Raw genomic sequence first — 22541 nt, forward strand, 5'->3', positions numbered from 1 at the left:
CAGCCCAATCCTCTAAGGATAGCAGGTAAAACCCTTTGAAGTAGGACATGGCAGTCTTGAGTTTTCAACCCTTGTACCTTGTTTCCATCTGCACTGACTCTCCTTTCAGGGTTGGAAGCAAATCCATGTGGGAATCTCACACGTGACAGGACCTCGCAGAATTCGTTTCTTTTTACCTTGTCCAAGACGTACACAGCTGGTGCCATATCCCGTGGTTTACCTTCATCTTCCACCTGCAAATCCTTTTTGATACCCAGGTGTGTCAAATCAATCCTAGATCTTAAGGTATCTTTCTTCTTGCCTTCAATATTAAGAAGTGTGCCGATAATGCTGTCACATATATTTTTCTCGGTGTGCATCACATCAAGATTATGCCACAGATCCAAATCTTTCCAACACTCCAAGTCCCACAAAGTGGACCTGTGGGTAAACAATAATCTCTCTTCTGCCCTGCCATGCTTCCTTTTCCCGCTACCATTACCAGGATGGTTTCTTGGTGTAATATGCCTGACCTTCTCTAATTCCAGTTGCAACTCACCGGTGGTGAGTCTCTTTGGTGCATTGCGGTTTTCATGCTTTGCATTGAAGACATGTCTTCGGTATTTTGTAGCACGCGGCTTGTCCTTGGCAAGGAAACAGCGGTGTCCAATGTAGCAGATCTTGCTAATTATTGTGTATGACAGCGGATTCCTATCACAGCGAACACATGCATTGTAACCATGTGTCGTTCGCCCTGACATAGTGCCCAAAGCTGGATAATCATGGATGCACCAAATTATAACAGCACACAGAAAGAAATCAGCTGGTGGGCTGCTATATAGGTCTCGAGTGAGAACACCCCTCCATAGCTGTTGAAGTTCCTCCACAAGAGGCCATCATGTAGTTTGATTCTTTGGTGCAGACATTTGGAGGCATGTTGTAAGGGATAACAAGCACTGGCACATGCTATATGTGGCGCTCTGGTGGCCAAATGGGTTAAATCCATCTGAAGCTTAGCCAAGTCTAATGTTTCTCGGGTCAGCAGCAAATTTTTGTGTTTCTGATTGAAGCTTTTCCACTCACTACCATGCGATGGATGGCTCATTACATTCTGATCTCTGTACTCCTGGTTCCTAGAATGCCACAGTACATCCTCTCTTGTTTCAGCATCATGAAACAACCTCTGCAATCTTCGTGTAATTGGAAAATGTCTTAGAACATTATGAGGAATCCTCTTCACATCATCACCATCTTTCCATCTTGATGATTTGCATTTCGGGCATTCACTTAAGTTGGCATAATCCTACTGGAACAGAACACAATTATTCTTACAAACATGGATCATATCATATCCAATTCCAACTGCACGAAGGAAATTCTTCATTTTACTATAGGTGTGTGGTAGCTCAGACGCATCTGGGAAAGCTTTGCGGAAAGCATCCAACATCGCATCGAATGATTTCTTCGTCATCCGCTCAGATGTCTTCACCTGAAGAAAGGTGACCATAGCCGAGAATAATGACAGCTTATCTCCTGGGGTGACAACCACGTTGCATTGTTCCAACATGCGGGCCCACCGTTTTTCTTCTGCAGGTGAAAGTTCACGAAATGCACGAGCATTTCGTAGCAATGTTTCAATGTTGGTCAAACTCACTGGCTTCGCCACCACCACCTCCTCCTCCTCTTCCACCTGAGGATCAGGCAGATCAAGATGGTGATCTGCTACTTCCACGTAGTTAGTAACATTGACGTTCACAGCTTCACCATGATGAACCCACCTAGTATATGTGACCGACATCCCATACAAGTGTAGATGATTTTGCACAGTTCACTGGGGTCTTGTAACTGAATTCATACAACTGCTACACGGGCATAGCACATCTGATTTTGGACCACCGTACTCAGCTCTGATAAAGCTCATGAAGTTTTCAACCCCCTTGACATATGCAGTGGAGAATCTTTGAGAAGAAGTTATTCAAGTCCTGTCCATCTGTTAGACATACAAATTAGCTCTTCTACTAGATATTACAGGAAAAACATATATACTTTTTTTATAAAGTCCACAGAAAAATACCTAGGTCGATGTCTAAAGCTATGGCAAGATATTTGGACGAGCAGATCTAAGTAACGAGATATATGTAAAGCTAATTCAGCAAACAGATTTGAGTGCTAAATTATGGCAGGCTATTTCAGTAGTCAATGAGGCCGAGCATACAGCCATCGAACTATGGAAGGCCATCGCAGCAACAAAGATCGAGTATAAAACGGTGTACAGCTATTTGACCTAACAGATTGGCTACTAGACCATGGCACTCTACCTCACAATAAATATATAGCAGGATATTTTAGCAACTAACCGGGCTTGGCATGCCATCTCAACAAAGCAGATTGAGTGCACAATAGGGCAAGGAAGCTTCTTAAGCAGAGCATATTGCTGTAAACTACTTCGGCAAACAGTGAGATTAACAGCGTCTATCAGCTAACATTCGGCGCTACACCAACATGCACGGGGCCTCAGTCTAGAATGCGCGTACCATGGGAGAAGCTGACCACCGTGCGTCTCCACATGAACGTCGCCAGCGGTGGCAGCGCTGACAGCCGTGCGCCTCCACAAGAACGTCGCCAGCGGTGGTGGCGCGGCTAGAGGATGGCAGTCTATGAGAGCGTACTGTGGGAGCGAGAGGATCCCCGTGCCTCCCCTCAACGAACCTCGGCGCCGATGTATCAGCGCGACAGGGAGGGAGGCTTTGGTGGAGCGAATGGAGTGGAGGGGACGGGGGGAGTGGGGTTTGGGGACTATTATTGGCTAGTTGGCCAAAGGGCGGTTGAATTTGGGATTTGAGGGGAATATTTGGGGGGGGGATTTTTGCGTGGTGGGCAGGGGGAGTTTGGCGCATGGTCGGTTTCTCCAAGTGTAGTCCCACGTGTAAGTGAAGAGGCAAGCCGAAGCGCGTTCCGTTTGTGTGAGCCATGTGTGGGGTGCAATGCGACCGCGACAGGGGTGCTGTGAGTGTACCGCCTTTTTTCCTTTTAAACTAGGTGCTTCGCCCCCTAAAGAAAAAAAAACTAGGTGCTTCGCGCGGCCAGGTCTTTTCCCGCGCGATATGCTCGGAGGTTGGCTTAGTTGGGTTTTTTAGGACGAGTAATGCTACACCTACGTAATCCCAGTTACGTAATTAACGTAATGTGAAACGTGTGAGCTGTTGATTGTAGATTGGGGGGAGGGAGGGGCCCACCACCATGAAAATCAGGGAGGAGAGAGAGAGAGGCAATTTACGTTAAACCTTTTGTAGGTTCTCGTAGATGTAGAAAGATGTGAAATGCGTGAATGTGTAGTGGACGTACTATTGGAGTGCCTAAGATAAATTGTGTATGTAGACTATGTGTTTATTTACTTCGCATGTTAGCTTTGTTTCGGTTCAATAAAAAGCAGAGTTGGTGATGATGGTGTGCCTGCCATCCTGCAACATAGGCTGTCCGATCTATATCTAACGGACAGGAAGGAAACTATGACAATTTACCCACACTCCTCTCCACATTTGCAGATAAGGCCTTCCCTCGTTCATCCTTTTCTCCCACAAGATCTTGATGTTCCGTGCAACGCACGGGCATCTTGCTAGTACTCCTACAATATACTATGTTATTGTGAAAGTTCATATACACCGGCCGAGATTAATGCAAACACGGCAGATTTTCATTACATTTCGAAATTTTATAGGACAGAAAAATAAAAGAAACCCGACCCTAAACCTATTCTACAGCGGCGACTGACGTCCTCCGTCCGCGATCTCCATGTACGGGGGCGGGGTTCAAGACCCGCGAAGTGAAGGTGCGGTTTCCGGCGAGGAAGAGTAGAAAACGGGAGACAGACCAGCCAGTTGGCACACCATGCCCTGCCGCCTCCCATGCCCTACTCATCCTTGGAGGAGTCTCCGACCTCGGCGGTGCCGGACGTTGGACGGCGGCAAGTAGGACGCGTGGCTCACGGTGCTCCCGTCATCGGCCGCCAGCATGGCCACCGCTTGTGCGGTCGCGTCCGCGTCCGGCTACGCCCCTATTGTGTCGCGAGCGGCGACTTGAGCGAGGGTGGCAACCTCGAGCTTCATCCCTGAAGACAAGCTCTCCCGCAGAGCGTTCACACTCGTGGTTATGGCGGATGTGGTGCCAGGTAGCAGGATGATGCGCTATGGTGTGGAGGTTAGCTGGGCATTGCCGCTTTAAGTAGTGCATTCCCGTGAGGCCAAGTGTCCGAGTGCGTCATTAACTCGCTGGAGTTGGTTCCTCGGGCATCGAGCCTCTTAACAACGGCATACAGACGGACGACATGATGCGGGCAGCTGGTGCCGGCTGGGAACGCACCACGCGACAACGCGAGGGACGAGGGTTTTTGGTGTGCCAGGGTAGTCAGCTGCGGTCGTGGCAACATTGGAGATGCCCTTTGCTCAGATGCGACCCCACATGTCATTGAAAAAGCAAGACGACCAGACATGGTCTCAGGTCCTGGGGATGCAGTTGGCTGTGCTACACCACTCCACGGACGCGTCGTGGCGCGCGCGCACTTCGGCACCCCGTGCATTCTCGACGAGCCGGGTGTTGATCTGCTGGTCGTGCCACAGCGCTAACGCCACCCTCGGCACACTGAAACCGACCGTGTAAAGCAACGATGAGCGTTTCGCTCCCGCATGCCTCATTTGAACATTCCACTGAGTATCATTCGCATGTGGGCCTAGACCATGCTTGTATTTCCAATGTTGTAATTTGTCGGACATGCATACAAACAAACAGTTCATTTAAAGTTTCACTTTGCGTCCACTACATGTCGCTTCCCATCTTAGTTTTGACATCCCATTCGGTTCATGCCCTGACACATCTTGACGAGATCGATTGATGTTGAGAGATCAATTGCATGTCGTGCAAGGAGATAAAGGTTTGGTCCGTTTCTATGATAGAAATGACCGGCAGGGGGGTCTGTGATGATCAGAGGGAGTATATTGTACATTCATAAGCGAAACGAATGTATTGTACCGACCCTAGTCCTCTTTCAATCGATCTTCGGACCCCGAGATGAAATCGAGAGAGAACGAGTGGGCGCATGTGTGATACCTAAGGAGGATTCAAAATTTTGAACCGGTGATCATAGCATCCACAAATCATATATAAAGGGTGTTCAATGTTCGTTTCGCTCTTGAACATACAATATACTCCCTCTGATCCTTTCTAGTTTACATATAAGTTTTATGTGTAGTCAAAGTATCTCTACTTTGATCAAACTTACAGAAAAAAGTATCAGCATTCAACAATGCCCAATCAATATTGTTAGATTCGTACATACTCCTAGATTTGTATTCAAACAGAGATGGTTTCCAATTTGTTTTCAACCACGTAAATGTGCTTGTTCTCGCGCATGCTCTTCCTACTAGGATTTCGCCATGTATAGCCAGTCCAATAGTAACTTTTTTAAGCTCCCTGTCCAATAGTACTAGTGGAGTACTGACAACATCTGTAGTAGAGTATGCAGTGCTCATAGTACTCCCTCCTTCCATTTATATAGGGCCTATGTGGAGGAGAGAGATGTGAAAAAGTAAGGGGAGTGAGCTCTCATGCAAGAGGCTAGCTATATACGCATTCCTAGTTAAATACAATAAATATGAAGAAAGAGATAGAGAGGAGATGGAAAAAGTACTAATACAATAGCCAACCTTATATTTTTTTGGTGGGAAATAGCCAACCTTATAGCCCACACTACTGTATGAGTGCATATAAATGATGGCTATAGATGACATGGCAGTTCCTTATAGCCCATCGGCTGGCTATATTATTAACCATGCTCTAATGCGTTTTTCAAAACCGCCTTTAACTATTGACAAGATTAATAGTACATGAGATGTATACTGTGAAAATTATATCATTGGAAGCTCCTTTCACATACGAATTTGACCGTATGCTTTGTGTAAGTTGCATGTCATATATTATTACTCTAACATTTGGTTAAAGTTAGCCTCGAAAAACACATTAGGCCCTGTAGATGGAAGGAGGGGGTAGTAGTGGAAGTGGATCCTCTGACGTAGGTATCCCTGCCTTACCCTCCCTTTCGTTCACTTATTGGCGGACCCCATGCTTGCTAGGCCCCGCATGTCAGTTACTCAATGGGTTCAACCATGTCAGGGGATCCTCATCCGTAGTATACTCCCTCTATTTTTATTTACTCTGCATAAAACGGAGGGAGTGGTAGTATAAATGACGCGGGCGGGGGAGGGGGAGGGACGTCGGTTTGCTCTCAACTGTGGTCCCACAAGCGAGCGAAAATGCATGACGAAGCGCGTTCCATTCGGTGAGAGACGTGCAGGGTCAAGCATGCCGGGGTGCAATGGGAACGCAACAAGAGCGATGTACAGTCAAAACCGATTGACCGATCGTCACCGGAACCACTATTCACACCAGAACCTTCGCTGCTCGGCCTACGCCAACCACTGCCCCAAAACCACACCTCCTCTCCAGCCCATTCCCCCACCTTTCGATCCCCTACACTACAAAAAAAAGACACATCCGTGAAATTTTGGGCCAAACAAAAATCTTTTGTCATACTTATGACACTTCTATGACGATAATTGTGACAAAACACGGTATCATCATAGATGTGGTGGGGTCCTACTTCTATGACAAAAAATCATGACCGAAAATGGGCTTTTCGTCCTGGGCGGGCCGGAGACGCAGCTGCATGACATTCTTTGGGCCGTCCATGACGGAAAAAACCGTGGTAGAAGCGAGGGCGAGGAAAATATCGGGGTGTTCCCGGTTACGGTAGGTGGTCGGGGCCAAACGATGCGCGTTTCTCTCATACACGCACGCGCGTGGGTGCGAGGCGTTGGGCTCTAACTGAACCCGAGCGAGGCGTTGGGCTCTAACTGAACCCGAGCGATTGCACTGCAGGCTACGCATTACTGAACCCGAGTGATCGATCGATGGCTGTTAACTGAACCCGATCGAGCGATTCCTTCGCTACTGCTGCTAACTGAAGCCGATCGATGCTGCCTCTAGATGAACAGTGAGCGTTGCTGGGGGGTTTGGATGAACAGTTCCCGGTGGGGGTGGATGAACAGGACCCCGTGGCGTTGCCTCTGGATGAACAGTGAGCGTTGCTGGGGGGGTTTGGATGAACAGGTCCCAGTGGGGGTGGATGAACAGGACCCTGATCGTTCAAGCCGGTTGGGGCTGGATGAACAGGACCCCATGGAGGGCGGGATGAACAGGACCACCCCGTGGAGGGCAGGATGAACAGTAGACGGTGGAGGGCAGGATGAACAGTAGCCTGTGGAGGGTGGTTGAACAGGAGCCCGTGGAGTAGCGCGCGGTGGAGGCTGGATGAACAGGAGCCCCGTGGATGAACAGTCGCAGGAGGAGGCTGGAGGAGGTCGACGGTGGATGAACAGTAGCCCGTGGAGGCTGGAGGGGGTCGACGGTGGAGATGAACAGTATCCCGTGGAGTCCCGTTTTGCGGTACGCCACACCCCTCCTGATGAACAGGACCCCCGTTTCGACCGTAGCGCACCAACACAAGTCCGTTTCCTCCGTTTTGCGGTACACCACACCCCTCCTGATCAACAGGACCCCCGTTTCGACCGTAGGAGGTCCGTTTCCTCCGTTTTGCGGTACTCCAGACCCCTCCCGATGAGCAGGATCCTGTTTCGAACGTGGCGGGTCGAACACAAGGCCGTTTCCTCCGTTCTGCGGTACGCCAGGCCTCGTTTCCATCGGTTGTTCCGTCCAAGCCCTCCCGATGAACACGACGACGCATTCCATAAGAAAGAGAACCATCGACTATAACCCCAAAAGAACCAGATTTCGCAAACAACATAGAGGAAGAATGAAAGGAACATCTTGCCGAGGCAATCGTATTTGTTTTGGTATATATGCTCTTCAAGCACTTGAACCCGCTTGGATCACGGCGAGGGGGAATTACACTTACTTGTTTTCTAGTATAAGCCGCTACCGGTTTTACTATGACTTTTTACTACCGACCAATCGTTACAGAGGCTTTTTCCTCAGTTCAATACATAATGACCGAGGCCATCATTGCTATTTGACTCGGACCTGTTCTGAAAAAGTCGAGGTATTTCGAATTGTTTGTTGACACGGACAAAGTAAGGGAAAACCTCTGAAAGGCCTCCGTTACCTTTTGGGAGGCCTACGCCCCATAGAAACTGTCTACCTGAGACTGTCCCTTGGCCCGCGGGTCTGACACAAGGTTAGAATCCGAGCTCTTCCAGAGTGGTATCTCATTGATGGCTCGGGCCCCCCCGGAAGGGGATGGCTTTGTTCAAGCCCAAGTCAAAATCTATCTCTGATAAAGCATTCAATCTTTCATCTTTATATTCATTATCTGCAAGTTTCGAGTCCTTCTTTGACTTTCTCCTTCCGGCACTTTTTAGTATGTCCAGTCAACTGCTGCGCCTCAACGCATTTCGGGGAGAACCAGCTAGTTCTGGGTTCGAGTGGCATTTCACCCCTAACCACAACTCATCCGCTGATTCTTCAACATCAGTCGGTTCGGACATCTGCTTAGTTTCATCCAAGCTTCATCCTGGTCATGGATAGATCACCCAGGTTCGAGTCCATAAGCAGTGACAATCGCCCTATTAAGACTCGCTTTCGCTACGGCTCCGGTGGGTTCCGAAAGGAGGGTCTCATGCTTCTAAACTAGCATATATCTTGCACAGAATGAACCTTCCTTCAGTCACAATGAGAAGCACTATCGGGGTGAAAGATGAATCGAATCTTCTTATGGTTCTATTTAAGAATGGGTATGCCATACACCCCGCGGGGATTGTAGTTCAATTGGTCAGAGCACCGCCCTATCAAGGCGGAAGCTGCGGGTTCGAGCCCCGTCGGCGAACTCGACTCCACAGAAGAAGTCAGTAGTGAATCAAAGAACTCATGCATGTAATCAGTGACTAGGGATCGATCAATCGGATGCAACCGAGCCATACAAAAAGAATTGGAAAAGGGATGACGCAAGAGCAGCGGAAGGTGATTTAGCCCCAGCCGGTTGGCTCCCCATGAACACGACGACGACGCTGTTTCTCCGTTTCGACCCAACCATGTACACAAGCCTTGGCCGTACGTATGCGCGAGTAGGCGTTCGAGACCCTGCCCATATGTACGTACGTGGTTGTATTTTCTTTCTTGCACACTGGCCGCTGTACATACGTGTACATGCTATGTGCGCACCTCTACTACGACACGTGCGCGCCTCTACATCGACCAGTATGTACGTACACGTTCGCGACCAGAATGACAACGCTACGTACGCTTCGACCAAGTGGGTCCCGACTGTCAGGCACTTCCTTGCCTGCGAAGATGTAGCTGGTGGGTCCCAGCAGTTAGGGGGGCGAATCGTTTTTTTTGCCCGGACGCACTTCCTTGCGTGCGAAGATGTAGCTGGTGGGTCCCAGCTGTTAGGGGGAAACATTTTTTTTGCGAAATACGGTGGCTCGTCCGGTGGGTCCCCGCTGTCAAGTGGAGGAATAACTATTTTGCGCGTAATAAGGAGGCACTTCCTTGCGGCGGCTGTGGACCCAACTGTCAGCCTCTCCACGTACAGTCCATGTCCGATGGAAGCCGTTCCTTGACAATGTTGACCACGCCGCGCCGAGAGCACCAGGGCGGTGGACGACAGCAAGGCCTAGGAAGGGGACGACGCGGAGCCGGGAAGGACGCGGCAGTGGATGCCCACGCGTAGAGGAGTACGAGGGTTCACTGGTTCGCTGCGGTGTGAGGCTGCCGTCGCCGCAGAATAACAGGGGGTGTGGGTGAGTAGAGGGATGGCCTGGCCAGCCGTGGGAGTACTAGGGGGCGGTGAGGCCTCCGCCGCATCGCAGCCGGCCACGGGAGGAAGGAGCACGAGGCACGACCAGCGCTGGTTTGGGCGGCTGGAGCAAGAACACCAGAGGTTGAAGAAGCACTACGACCGTTGGATGGACATCGTACGGTCACTGGAGCTAGAATCGTGCATATTGACTAAGTTGACAAAGCCCTCCGTTCCCGTCAACTTAGTAGGCCCACAAGTCAGCCTGCCACTATACTGGGTCCCAGCTAACAGGGGGAGTATTCATTTTTTTGTGCGTAATAAGGAGGCACTTCCTTGCGTGCGAAGATATAGCTGGTGGGCCCGAGGTTTCAGCAGCGGTAACGTTTTTTTCGCAAAATACAGAGGCCCTTTCGGTGGGTCCCTGATGTCAGGTGGAGGAATCATTATTTTGCACGTAATAAGGAGGCATATCCTTGCGTGCGGCCGTGGACCCAGCTGTGAGCCTCTCCACGTACAGTCCACTTCAGATGCATGTCGGTCGTTGACCACGTTGACCAGGCCACGCCGAGAGCACCTAGGCGGTGGACGACGGCGGGGCCTAGGAAGGGAACGACATGGAGGCAGGGAAGACTTGGCAGTTGTTTCCCACGCGGAGGGGAGTACGACTGTACGGAGAATAACAGCAGGTGTGGGTGAGTAGAGGGATGGCTAGGCCAGCGATGGGAGTACGGTGGGGCGATGAGGCCTGCGCGGCAGCACAGCCGGCCGCGGGGAGGAGGGAGCAGGCAGTCCCGCTGGCACTTGTTTGAGCGGCTGGAGCAGGAAGACCAGAGATTGAAGAAGCACAACGGTCGTTGGATGGACATCCAAGAGTCACTGCTTGTGCGTCAACCTTTTTTTAGGAAAGCCTCAAATCTGTGGAAAACAGCATACAACCCATCTGCCATTATTTCTAATAATTTACAGCCCATTTGCTAATTCTTAAGGTTTTTTTGGAGCCCATATTCTTTTTGTTAGCATTACAACCCATATTGTGGCCACGGTTAAAAAATTATACGAAATTTTGCATATTTCGGTGCGGTCCGAACTGTTTTTAATCCCGAAATTTCGAGTCACATTCAAACTGATTTTAAAAATAAATGTATATCGATATAAAATCCAACAAAATTGTCCATGCATAAAAATTAATGTAATTTAAAATCTTGAAATGAAAAAAGAAATTTGAAACTAATTGCCGGTTTGATGTGTTTTAAAAATGTACAGCCCATTTCTCATTACTGATAGGCCATTTTCTCGGCCAGCCAAATGAAAGCTCGCCTCGTCTTGAAAGTTTTGCAGCCCAACAGGCCTGACAAAGCGACTTACTTGGCAAATCACAAAAAACTGGGCTGTGGCCGTGGACCCAGCTGTCAGCCTCTCCACGTACAGTACTCTTCCGACGGAAGTCGGTCATTGACCACATTGCCCACACCGCGCCGAGAGCACGAAGGCGGTGGACGACGGCGAGGCCTAGGAAGGGGACGACGCGGAGCCGGGGAAGATGCGGCAGTGGATGCCCACGCGGAGAGGAGTACGATGATTCACTGGTTCGGCTGCGGTGTGAGGCTGCCGCCGCCGCAGGGCCTGGCTAGCAGTGGGAGTAGTATTGGGCGATGAGGCCTCAACGGCAGCACAGCCGGCCACTGGAGGTCGGAGCAGGCAGTCTCGCCGGCGCTGGTTTGGGCGGCTGGTGCAAGAAGGGTAGCGATTGAAGAAGCAGCAGGACCGTTCGATTCAGATCCAACGGTTACTCCTGCTAGAATCGTTTGTTGACTAAGTTGACAAGCCCTGCGTACGCGTCAACTTAGTAGGCCCACAGGTCAGCCTCCCAACCGGTGCGCCCCAGATGTCAGTGGGAGGAATCATTTTTTTCGCGTAATAAGGAGGCAGTTGATTGCGTGCGGCCAGGCCAGCGGAGGGAGTAGGGTGGGCCGGGGAAGCCTGCGCGGCATCACAGCGGGCCACAAGAGGAGGGAGCAGGCAGTCCCTCCAGCGCTAGTTTAGGCGGCTGGAGCAGGAAGATCAGAGATTGAAGAAGCACGTCGGCCGTTGGATGAACATCCAACAGTCACTGCTGCTAGAATTGTGTGTTGACTGACAAAGCCTTGCGTAAACAAGCCAGCCTCGAAGTCTGTGGCGTGTACAGCCAATTTGATATTATTTTTATAATTTTTACTCATTTTATAATTCATATGGAATTTATTGCAGCCTGTTTTCCATTTTTAGAATTGCTGCCCATTTTCAGGTCAGTACCAGGGTCAAACAATTAACTAAATATGTGGGAAATTTTGAAAATTCGCAAATTTTTTCTGGGTAAGAAAAAATTCTTAATCCAAAAATTAGTAGCCATACTAAAACAAATTTAAAAATAAATTAGTACTATGTCATGTTAAATCCAATGAAATACGTATAAGATATCAATGAAGAACAAAAACGAAAAAAGAACCTAATATCCCATTTGCTATAATTTTTTTGGAATTTTCAACCCCTTTTGATATTACTTTTAACAGACACTGACCATACTCTTTGGCCAGGCCGGTATGCATCCCTCCTCGTCTTGCAAGATTTGCAGCCCAGTAAGTCGGAGAAAACAAATAGGCCTAGCTTGGGTATTCTTCAAAAAGAAATACTGGGCTACCTATTTTCCCAAAGAAAAAACTGTTGGGCTGGTCATGTCGTTAGACGGGCCACAGAGATCGCACAACCCAGTTTATAGCCTGCTCCTCCGAATTACTACTAAAAAAAGTTGTGCAATTCTGTCGTTAATTGACTATACGGTGAAAATGATGTGGGTCCCAGATATCAGCAGGGTGGATTAGAGTAAAAAAAGAGGGGTTCATCTGAGTAGTAAAAGTGACGCTTGCTTGTGTTCGGGAGTGGACCTGGTGGGTCCGTACTGTGATACTCACAACTACTGTCCTCTCCCGATTCACTATGTTGACAGGGACCGTTTCAAAAAAACAATGTTGACAGGGCCGGACGGCGGCGCCGCGGTGAGCGCACCAAGGCGGATGATAAAGTGTTGTCGCCAATGTGCTGGGCTGGGTTGGACATTCTTATTGAAAAATAAAAATGGACCGGATCTATTTACGACGTTGACTATGATTTGCATGGGTCCGCTGGTTGCAGGAAGAAAATGCTGGGAGAAAGAAGACTGGTCGCTATCTTTGCCGAAGAATAATATTGACTGAATGTAACGACACTATCATAGGAAATAATATCCTCCTGTTAAATCGTGAATTTAAAGAACTCGTGCATGAGCATTTAGCTCTATTTATTTATTTACTTATTTATGTTTAGGGGACCATGAGCATGTACCTGGGCCGGATTCATGTGAGAGCCTCCCTTCCAGTTAATTATGGGCTTCTCTATTGGGCCTTCATTAGTGGGCTGCATGTTATCAACAAGTGAAAATGTGTTCCATACGAAAAATAGTATGCGCTACGTACGATACGGGGCACTAAAGTATCAAACCGTGCAACGACTTCCAAAACATTGTGTTTGTCGTTCTAACAACACATTTATTCAACCAATAGACGAAATATACTACTGATTGTACATTGAAAACAGCAGCAACAACAACCAGGGCTGGGGGTGCAACAGAAGCAGTAAGCAGGCCAGAAGAGTGAAGACGCAACTCTCTCTTCCAAACCAAACATCAGCCATCATTACAAAAGGGCTACCAAAAAAGAACAAGTGTATGCATCAAACTAAATTAAGATCATACTACACCAAGTGTACGCATCTAACTAACTGGCTCAGTTAGACGTTACTATTTATTAAGCTGTGGAGATTGGCTGACGGCTTGAACCAGATGGGTACCTGACGGGGGAAACTCCAGCCAGCAGGTCGAAGTCTGATACTTGCGACCCTCTCTCCTACTTTGGGCTGCAGAGCGTGGGGGCACATATCAGGGTATGGTGCATGCAGAGACGCATGGTATGCTGTGTACACACAGTTTTGCCTGATGAATGAAACCGCGCTGCCATCATGATCCTTGCCGTCGGTTATCTCCTGGTTAATCGGATAATTCAGTCCGACAAACAGAGAGCGTGTACCAAGGCTACTTACCAACCTCCAGTCGAAAATTCCTGAAGGCCCAGAGAAGCTGGGATCCTGCTCAAAGACCTTGCAGTGACTGTGATTGTATTCCGCGAAACAACACGTCCGGTACGTGCGAACGATCATCAATCGTTCGCCATCGTCTGATCGAGCCAGGAACCACCTGCAACTACCATGCCGCTTGTCTTTGAAAGGTTCTGGGATTAGGAAGGGTAGGGACACCAGGCGGCCTACAACATCATATCAAGTTGGAGTCAAATAACCCTCAAAAAAAGTTGGAGTCAAATAAAAAGGGCTCTTGATGTAGTCAATCTTAAGAATAGCATGTAATGAGCATGAATATTTTTTCTGTAAATGTTGCAGTATTATAAGCAAGCCATCATGATATCATAGGAAAGTACCATACTGTTGTAACAGCTGTTTGTAGCGATGACTGGAGTAGGCCAGCAATACGTCCAGCCATAGAAGGAGTCGACAGGGTAAATGAAGCCCTTGTGTTCAATGGCATCAGAGAACCATGGAGGATGTATGATCCTGCGATGGACGTGCAGATTTATCCACTTACCGCAGTGACCTGTCAGATAGGCGAGACCGCGGTTGAAGAATGCAATTAGCCTGAAGTCTTTATAATTCGCAGATCTTGTGGGCACTTGGCAGATTACAACCTTGAGCAAATCAAACTTGGTATCATGTTGGCTACTGTAAGATTCCGAGTATTCTGGGCCGCGGTGCCAAAGCAGTGCAGTGTTAATCGAAGGAAGGGGGATCAATCGCCGGGTGTAGACCTCCATGAGCATCCAGCTGCCGCGACCGTCGACGAGCACCATCCAAGACGTGTTCATGCCGACCCAGTACATACCGTTAATGTAGTTGAGGGTGACGGGGATCGGATCACAGTCAAGGGGGTTGATGCTCGCCACCCTACGATCGTTATGCTGCGTGAGATGCTGTTTCTGAAGATCAGGCGGCATCAACAAGCAAGGAGCTGGCTTAAAAAGCTCCGTGTCGGGTGGTAGGTGCGACATATGCCAACGGGTGGCTTATCATTGTGGGAGCCAGTAAGACGTCGCCGATGCCTGGAAACGGGATGAGGCGAAGACATGCACGCCGGCGAATCTTACCCATGTTCGGGGCTCTCCGTGGAGATAACACCCCTAGTCCTGCTCTGCGGGGTCTCCGCATGATCACTAGATCAGAATGAGTAGCTACAAACGCTCCTTGAGCTGTCCGGTTCGAGGAGGGAGAAGGGCCAGGCTAGCTCTCCTTTTCTCTCTATGTGGTGTGTGTGATTCTATGAGACCAACCCTTTGCATGGGTGCCCTGGGGGGTTTATATAGGCCTACCCCCCAGGGGTACAATAGTAATCCGGCTGGGCGCGGGTCCCAGCCGTCAGTGTCTGTGTTCGCCGGCTTCTTCGCCGGTCATTGGGGCCCGCTGACTGGTGGGTCCCGCTGGCTGCCGGCCTCTTGGTCGACAGGCCGGCCCCACCACTTGGGGGTCTTGTCGGCGGCTAGTTACTGTTGCCTCGCCCTTGATGACGAGGGCTTTGTCGAGGTAAGCGTGGCTACAGTGCAGCCGCCTTGCGGGCTCTCACTGTAGCCTTACCTCGCCTTGTCTCCTTAATGAGGCACATGTTTCGAGGGAGGGAGGTAGCCGGCTCTTGGGAGCCGGCTACGCCCCTGGTCGACTAGGGGAGGCCGGGCCGCCTTCGAGCGTCTCTCTGGCTAAAGGGGCCCGCCGCCCGTGGGCCGTACTGGCGCTTGTCGTGGGTGACGCCGAGGTCAACACGGCTACAGTGCCGCACCGGACGGGAGATGGCTGACCCGTACGGCGTCCTGTGGCCATGCCTGCTTCGGGATTCGGGGGTAGTGGGCTGTACAGCGGCCATGCCCCGTCTTATCACCGTTATGAGGATGCAGTCTTGGTGGGTGCGATCTGGGCCGGCTTCTGGGAGTCGGCACTCTTCATGGCCGGCTTCTGGGAGTCGGCATTCATGGGGCCGGCTTCCTGGAGTCGGCCATCTCATAGCGTTCTTGGGGAAGGTCTTTGAGACTGGGTCGCCTTTTGGGAGTCGGCCCTGGGGATAGCCGGCCGGAGGAAGGCGGCCCCATGTTTTGTATGCTTGAAGGCTTAAACGGCCTGATAATTTTTTGAAGAGCCAGGGGGAGCCGGTTAGGCTACCCGTGGTCATTTACTCCGACACTCCGGCCTGAGGGCTTTGAGTAAACGGTACAGCCCCGACGAGCACGCGGCGAGCGGCATGGTACTGAGATTGTCCACCCGTGGTCATTTACTCCAACAGTAGTCCCCGAAGCTGATTGGGCTTCGAGGTCGGATGGAAGTCAAGAAGCTCGGTCAGCTTCCTATCTCGACGAGCCAGCAGCTGGGAGCCGGCTTCGGTTGGGCGCGCCGTCTTGGCGAAAAATTCTAAAGTCGGAGGGCGGGAGTCTGTTGGCGCGCGTGCCGGGTTGCGGGCCGGCCGCTCGCCCCCCGCGAACCACGTGGCATCCCTTGGCTGAAAAGCCTGCCAGCCCACGCGCGCGACAAGACGTCTCCGCAGGTCGGGGCCCACCACTCCTACGCCTGGGCCCAGGCGCTGATTCTCTGCGGCCCAAAGCTGTCCGCATGTCTTCCTGCGGCGGTTTCGGCACGTCTTTAGGGCGCGGTAATCGCAGGACGTGGGGGGAGTGGGTGCAGTTAATCCCACGTCCCACCCCACGCCTCGCCTCCTCGGCTTCGCCGCACGAGGCTATAAGTAGGGGGGAGGGGGGAAGCGGCAGGCATTCGCACGCTCCTCTCCGCCATCTTCTTCCTCCTGCTCTCCCTCGCAGCAGCGCCTCGCCGCCGCACCGTCCCACCATTCCTCTCCCATCGCCGCGCTCATTCTTGCCGGCCTCACGCCGCTATGCAGTACGACAGGGATTGGGACGGCTCCAACGTCCATGAGGACCATGTTGAGTTCCTCCGCAAGACGCGGCGGCTGCCCGGTGCGGACAAGGTGCGGGTCCGTCTCGCGCCGGAGAGGGAGATCACGCCGGAACCGGAGGAAGGTGAGCGGGTGGTCTTCCGCTCGCATTTCTTGCGCGGCATCGGCTTGCCAGCAAGCGCCTTCTTCCGCTCTTTTCTTGAATTCTACCAACTCCAGCCGCACCACCTCACCCCGAACACGGTGGTGCTGCTGTCCGCCTTCGTCACCTTGTGTGAAGGCTATCTCGGCGTCCTCCCCACCCTCGAGCTCTGGGGGGAGTTCTTCCAGTCCAAGCTGGGCACGCGTATGCAGGGCGTGCCGGCTCAGAGTGGCGCGTTCATCGCGATGCGGAGGGTGACAGCCAAGGCGACTACGTCAATTTGCCGGCTTCCCCGTCATCCCGCTGATCCAGTCGGTGAAGCTCTGTCAGAAGTCATACTTCTACGTGAGGAACCTCGCCCCGCAAGGCGACTACGTCAATTTTCCCGCTTACGTAGCCGGCCCTCCGGCGGGTAGGCGGCCCCAGTGGTCCTATCGGGCCGTGACGCTGACGCCGGCTGGAGCCGCCACTGTCGCCCGACTGCGGGTGATGATCCAGTCGGAGGGCCTGACCGGGCCGGACCTGCTGGCCGCCTTCGTCACGCGCGGGGTGCTTCCGCTTCAGAGCCGCCCTCATCTGATCTGCCAGATGAGCGGCCAGCTCGATCCGAGCCGGATGTGCACCAAAGACATGTCGCACGACGAAGTGGCCCACATGGTGAACTACCTTGCGAACTGCAAGCTCTCTGCAGAGTGGCAGTTCGGCAAGGAGCCATATTGCCGAGCTCACCCGCCGCCCACGGTATGTTCTCTTTTTCCCTTTTTTCTCTTAGTTTTGTCGTCGAGTTCCTTTTGGCCGACTCTGACTAGTCGACCTGTCTCGACAGAGCCCTCTCCTTCGGCCTACAGGCGGGTCGGAAGCGGAGCGCCGATTCGCCCACGACCGGACGGAGCACGATCTGGAGGACCCCGACTTGGGGGCGGCCGCCATGGATGACAACACCGAGGCGGGCGGCGGCCAAGCCGGCGGCGAGGCAGGCGGATCCGGGCTTGGAGTCAGCTTCGACGACTGGCCGGACGACAACGAGGCGGAAGTCGTCCCACGCCTCCAGCCGGCGTCTGGCCACGGCGCAGGTTCCTCCGCCGCGCCGCCTGCTCGGGGCGGCGGGCAGAAGCGTCGTGCCGCGTCGGGCTTGTTCGGCAGTCGGCCGAAGAAGCCCAAGGGCGGGGCAGCGGCGACCAGGCGGGAGGAGGCGGCCGCGAAGGCGGCCCGCTTCCGCAAGGCGGTGAAGCAGCCGCAGACGGTGTCGGCGTAAGTATATACTCCTTCATGTATTCTTTCCTCTTTTCACTGGTAGTTCCTGAATCCTTGTCTTTTCTCAAAAAATCAGGGCTCCATTGTTGCTCGAGCGGGTCGCTACCGCCTCCGTCGTTGGGTCGCCGGGAGGATCCGGGAGCACCACTCGCCGCGCGGACCCCCGTGCCGATCTTCAGGCGGCGACGGAGCAAAACGCGCGGGAGGCACGGGAGGAGCGGGAGGCGGAGGCATTGAGGGCGGCCGCCGCCAAGGCGGCACAGGAGGAGGAGGCGGCGAAGGCGCGCGCCGAAGCAGCGGCCAAGGCCCAGGCAGAGGCTGCGGCCGCGGCGACGGCGGAGGGGGCCTTGCTAGTCACCCCTCTACGCGTCGCGGCGCCTGAGGCCCCAGAGCCCCCGCCAGAAGAAGCCGGCGGTGACCAGCCGGGGCTGGAGAGGGAGGACGACGTTGTCGTCCTGGAGAGGGAGGCGGCACCGGCCCCGCCGACTGGGGCGACCCAAGGCGGCCGGCCTAACTTGCCACCTGCGCAACCGGCCGGGGGCGAGCCGGCCGCGAGGACAGATCTGGTGGTCTGGACGCCGTCGCGCCAGTGCGCGGGGATGGCCGCATCAGAGCCACAGAAGGCTGCATCGGAGCCACGGCAGGCCGCGGGCTCCAGCTCGTCGGCCCATGACCTGGAGGCGGCCAGCGTCAGCTCAGGGTGGACGCCGGGTGGAGGGACGGCCGTGATGAACGTGGCCGCGCAGGACGTCCGGACCCGGCTTCAAGCTCAGGCTGCGGCGCTGAGGAAGTACAACGACGAGTTCCTTGCGACGCGGGCGGCCATCCGGGTTAGTCTTCCTGTCTTTGCTTTTTTGATCTTGGTTTCTTCCGTGGGGGCGCGTCAGCGCACCCACTGGGTGTAGTCCCCGAGTTCCGAGTCGGCTGCTGAGCAGGCGGCTTGGAACTTCCTAGTGGACCTTGTTTTGCTATTCTTGTTCTCATTCGCTCTTCTGCCTGGCTTGCAGGACTACCACAACCTCCGCGCGGCTGCCTTCAACTCCCAGGCTCGGGAGCTGACCCAGAAGACTGCTGACTTATCTGAGAGCCGGGGTAAGTGCTTTGTCTTTGATCTCACGTGGGGGCGCGCTAGCGCACCCACTGGGTGTAGTCCCCGAGATTCGGGCCGACTACTGAGCAGTCGGGTCGGATCTTCCTTGACGACTTCCTCTTATTGCTTCTTCTTTCTCTGCCATCCCTGCAGCAGCCAACGCGAGTCTAAGGGAGCAGCTGGGCAGGATTCAGGCCGCCCTCCGCGCTAAGGAGGCCGAGTTTGCCGCCTTGGCACAGGAGCGTGACCGCCTGGCCAAGAGGTTGGCCGACCAGGAGGAGAGCCACAAAGCGGCCCTGAAGGCGGTGCGGGACAGCGAGGCCGCCCTCCAAGTCGAGTATGAAACAGAGGCGGCCAGCTGGGCCGAAGCGAAGCTGGCGCTGATCAACGGCTATGGCCAGATCGAAGACTTGGTTGACGGTAAGCCGCCTTCCTCTTCGTCCTTTCTTGCTGCTTGCCGTTTTGGCTTGTTTTCTGACTTGGTGTTTTTCTCTTCTTTCTCTTTCTTCCTTGTGCAGAGTACTTCCCTGGCTACTCTACCGCCGCCAACCAGGTCGTCGAGGCCCGCCGCGAGGCACAAAGGCAGGCTGGGGCCGAGATCGCACCAAACGCTCGTCGGTCGCTGGAGGAGCAGCTCTTGGCGATCCAGGCCCGCCTCCAGCCGGCTCATCGCCTGCTCCACCGGCTTCAGCGTGTCGGGGCGCAGGTATTGGCCGCTCTCTGGCCTGGTGAAGTGATTCCCCGCACCCCCAGTCGGACTGCCGACTGGCTGGAGGTGGCGGTCAGCCGCTTCGAGGCCTGGAAGGCTTCGGCGGCTCGGTCCGGCGCCAGGCGGGCGCTAGAGTTCGTCAGGGCCTGGTATCCCGGGCTGAGTCTGGACCAGCTGGCCACCTGGCGGCAGCAGGCCGACACGGAGCTGGAGCCGGCGCGGCCGGCTATCATCCGGCGGGCTTCGGCGATCGCCGACTACACCGACACCAGCGCCTTCGCTCCTGAGGTGGACGACAACAGTGTTGCCCAGCCGGAGGAGTGGTTCGGGCTGAACCCGGCAGACGGCGAGGACTCGGCGGAGGAGATTGACTCCAGCGACGAGGGCGAGGAGGAGGAGGAGGAGGGTGAAGACGCCGGGCCGGATGGTGGAGCAGCCGGTCAGCCTCAGCTTGGCCGTGCCTCCAGTAACGAGGCACGCGCGGGTACACCGCCTGCAACCGACGATGATCAAGCCGAGACCCGCCAGCCGGCCACTCCTCCAGCCGGTGGCGCCGTCTCCACCGACCAACCCGGCTCCCACACCGCGCCCTTAGTCTAGTCTGCCGCCTTTATTTTCCTGTCTTGCCACTCTTGGAACAGTATTTTGTTAGGTTTGCACAATTCCGCCCACTGGGGGTGTATCCGAACTATCTTGATTGCCGGCCTGTTGGGGGCCCTATATGTAAATATGATTATGCATGTGTTTGGCTTTCCCTTGTTCTTTGCTTTTCATCCTTCTGCTGTTTCCTTTGCCACCCTCCCTTGGTTGCGGCCTCCCCAGTCGGACAGTTGCTCTGCAATCTGTGGCTGGAGAGGTGTTTGGCCAGTTGGGAGGGCAAGTACTCTAGCTTTGTTGGATTATAGCGAAGTGTTTGGGAGGCCGGCCAGCCGGCTGTTCTGACAGCCGGCAAGCGTGGTTGAAGGCCGTCTTTTCGTTATATAAGTCTGTTAGTCCTTAGCCGTTTTTTGTGTGGGCATCCTTTCTGCCTTTGGCTCTTTCTAGTCGGACAGTCGGTTCTTCGAGCTGCGACTTTCAACGAGAGAGGGCTCGGGAGCCGGCACACTACTTGTCTGACTTCAGGTAGAACTTTAATATAACTTGAGGCGGCCAGTCCACGGGCCGACTAGTCGAACCCGGTGCCAGACAGGAAATCAAATGTAATAATACATTCATGAATATGGTACTCGTCATTCATAGATAAAGGAGGGCAGTCCCCAAGTGCTCCTCGGGGGGCCCGTTGTTTCGTACTTAATACAAAAGGGTAGCATGATACATACTGCTTTCAACTGTAAAATCTTCTGAGGAGGTTCGCGTTCCATGGTCGCTCCGACTCCTTGCCAGAATCGTCCCTGTTGCGTGCTCTTGGTTTTTGTGCGTCGATCAGGTAGTAGGAGTCGTTGCCTATTGCCTTGCTGATGACGAAAGGGCCTTCCCAAGGGGCCGAGAGCTTGTGCTGGCCGGCTGTTCGCTGGATCAGCCGAAGCACAAGGTCGCCCTCTTGGAAAGATCTTGGCTTGACCTTGCGGTTGTGGTAACGGCGCAACCCCTGCTGGTAGATGGCGGACCGGCTGAGTGCTAACAGCCGGGCTTCTTCCAACAGGTCGACGTCGTCTTCTTGTGCTTCCTTGGCCTCCGCCTCCGTGTACATGGTGACCCTAGGCGAGTCGAACTCGATGTCGGTTGGGATGACAGCCTCGGCACCATATACAAGGAAGAACGGAGTGAAGCCGGTTGACTTGTTAGGGGTAGTACGCAGGCTCCAGAGGACAGCCGGCAGCTCATCGAGCCAGCAGCCGGCCGATCGCTCCAGTGGTACGACTAGTCGGGGCTTGATGCCGGAGAGGATGAGTCCATTTGCTCGCTCGACCTGGCCATTTTACTGCAGGTGGGCAACGGATGCTAAGTCCAGTCGGATGCCCTGCGTCACGCAGAAATGTGCCAGTGCTCCTTTGGCAAAGTTTGTGCCGTTGTCGGTGATGATGCTGTGCAGCACGCCGTACCAAGTATTGATGTCGGCAATGAACGTGATGGCAGTCGGCCCGTTCAGCTTCTTGATTGGCTTTGCTTCGATCCACTTGGTAAATTTGTCCACGGTGACAAGCAGATGTGTCAAGCCGCCGCGGGCTGTCTTGAATGGGCCCACCATGTCTAGCCCCCAGAAGGCAAAGGGCCAAGTGAGGGGGATGGTCTTGAGTGCAGAAGCCGGCAGGTGTTGCTTGGAACTGAAGACTTGGCATCCTTTGCAGCTCTTAACTATCTCTTTGGCATCTTCCAAAGCAGTCGGCCAAAAGAAACCGTGGCGGAAAGCTTTGCCACAAGTGATCTTGAGTCTGCGTGGTGGCCGCATTCGCCTTGATGGATATCTTTGAGGATTGCCACTCCTTTCTCTGGTTCGACGCAGCGCTGGAAGACTCCAGTGACGCTGCGCTTGACAAGTTCTCTGTTTAATATTGCATATGCTCTGGCTCGACGTTGCACTAGTCTTGCCGA

The sequence above is a fragment of the Aegilops tauschii genome, chromosome 4 (genome assembly GCF_002575655.3).
Source record: "Aegilops tauschii subsp. strangulata cultivar AL8/78 chromosome 4, Aet v6.0, whole genome shotgun sequence".
NCBI lineage: Eukaryota > Viridiplantae > Streptophyta > Magnoliopsida > Poales > Poaceae > Aegilops > Aegilops tauschii.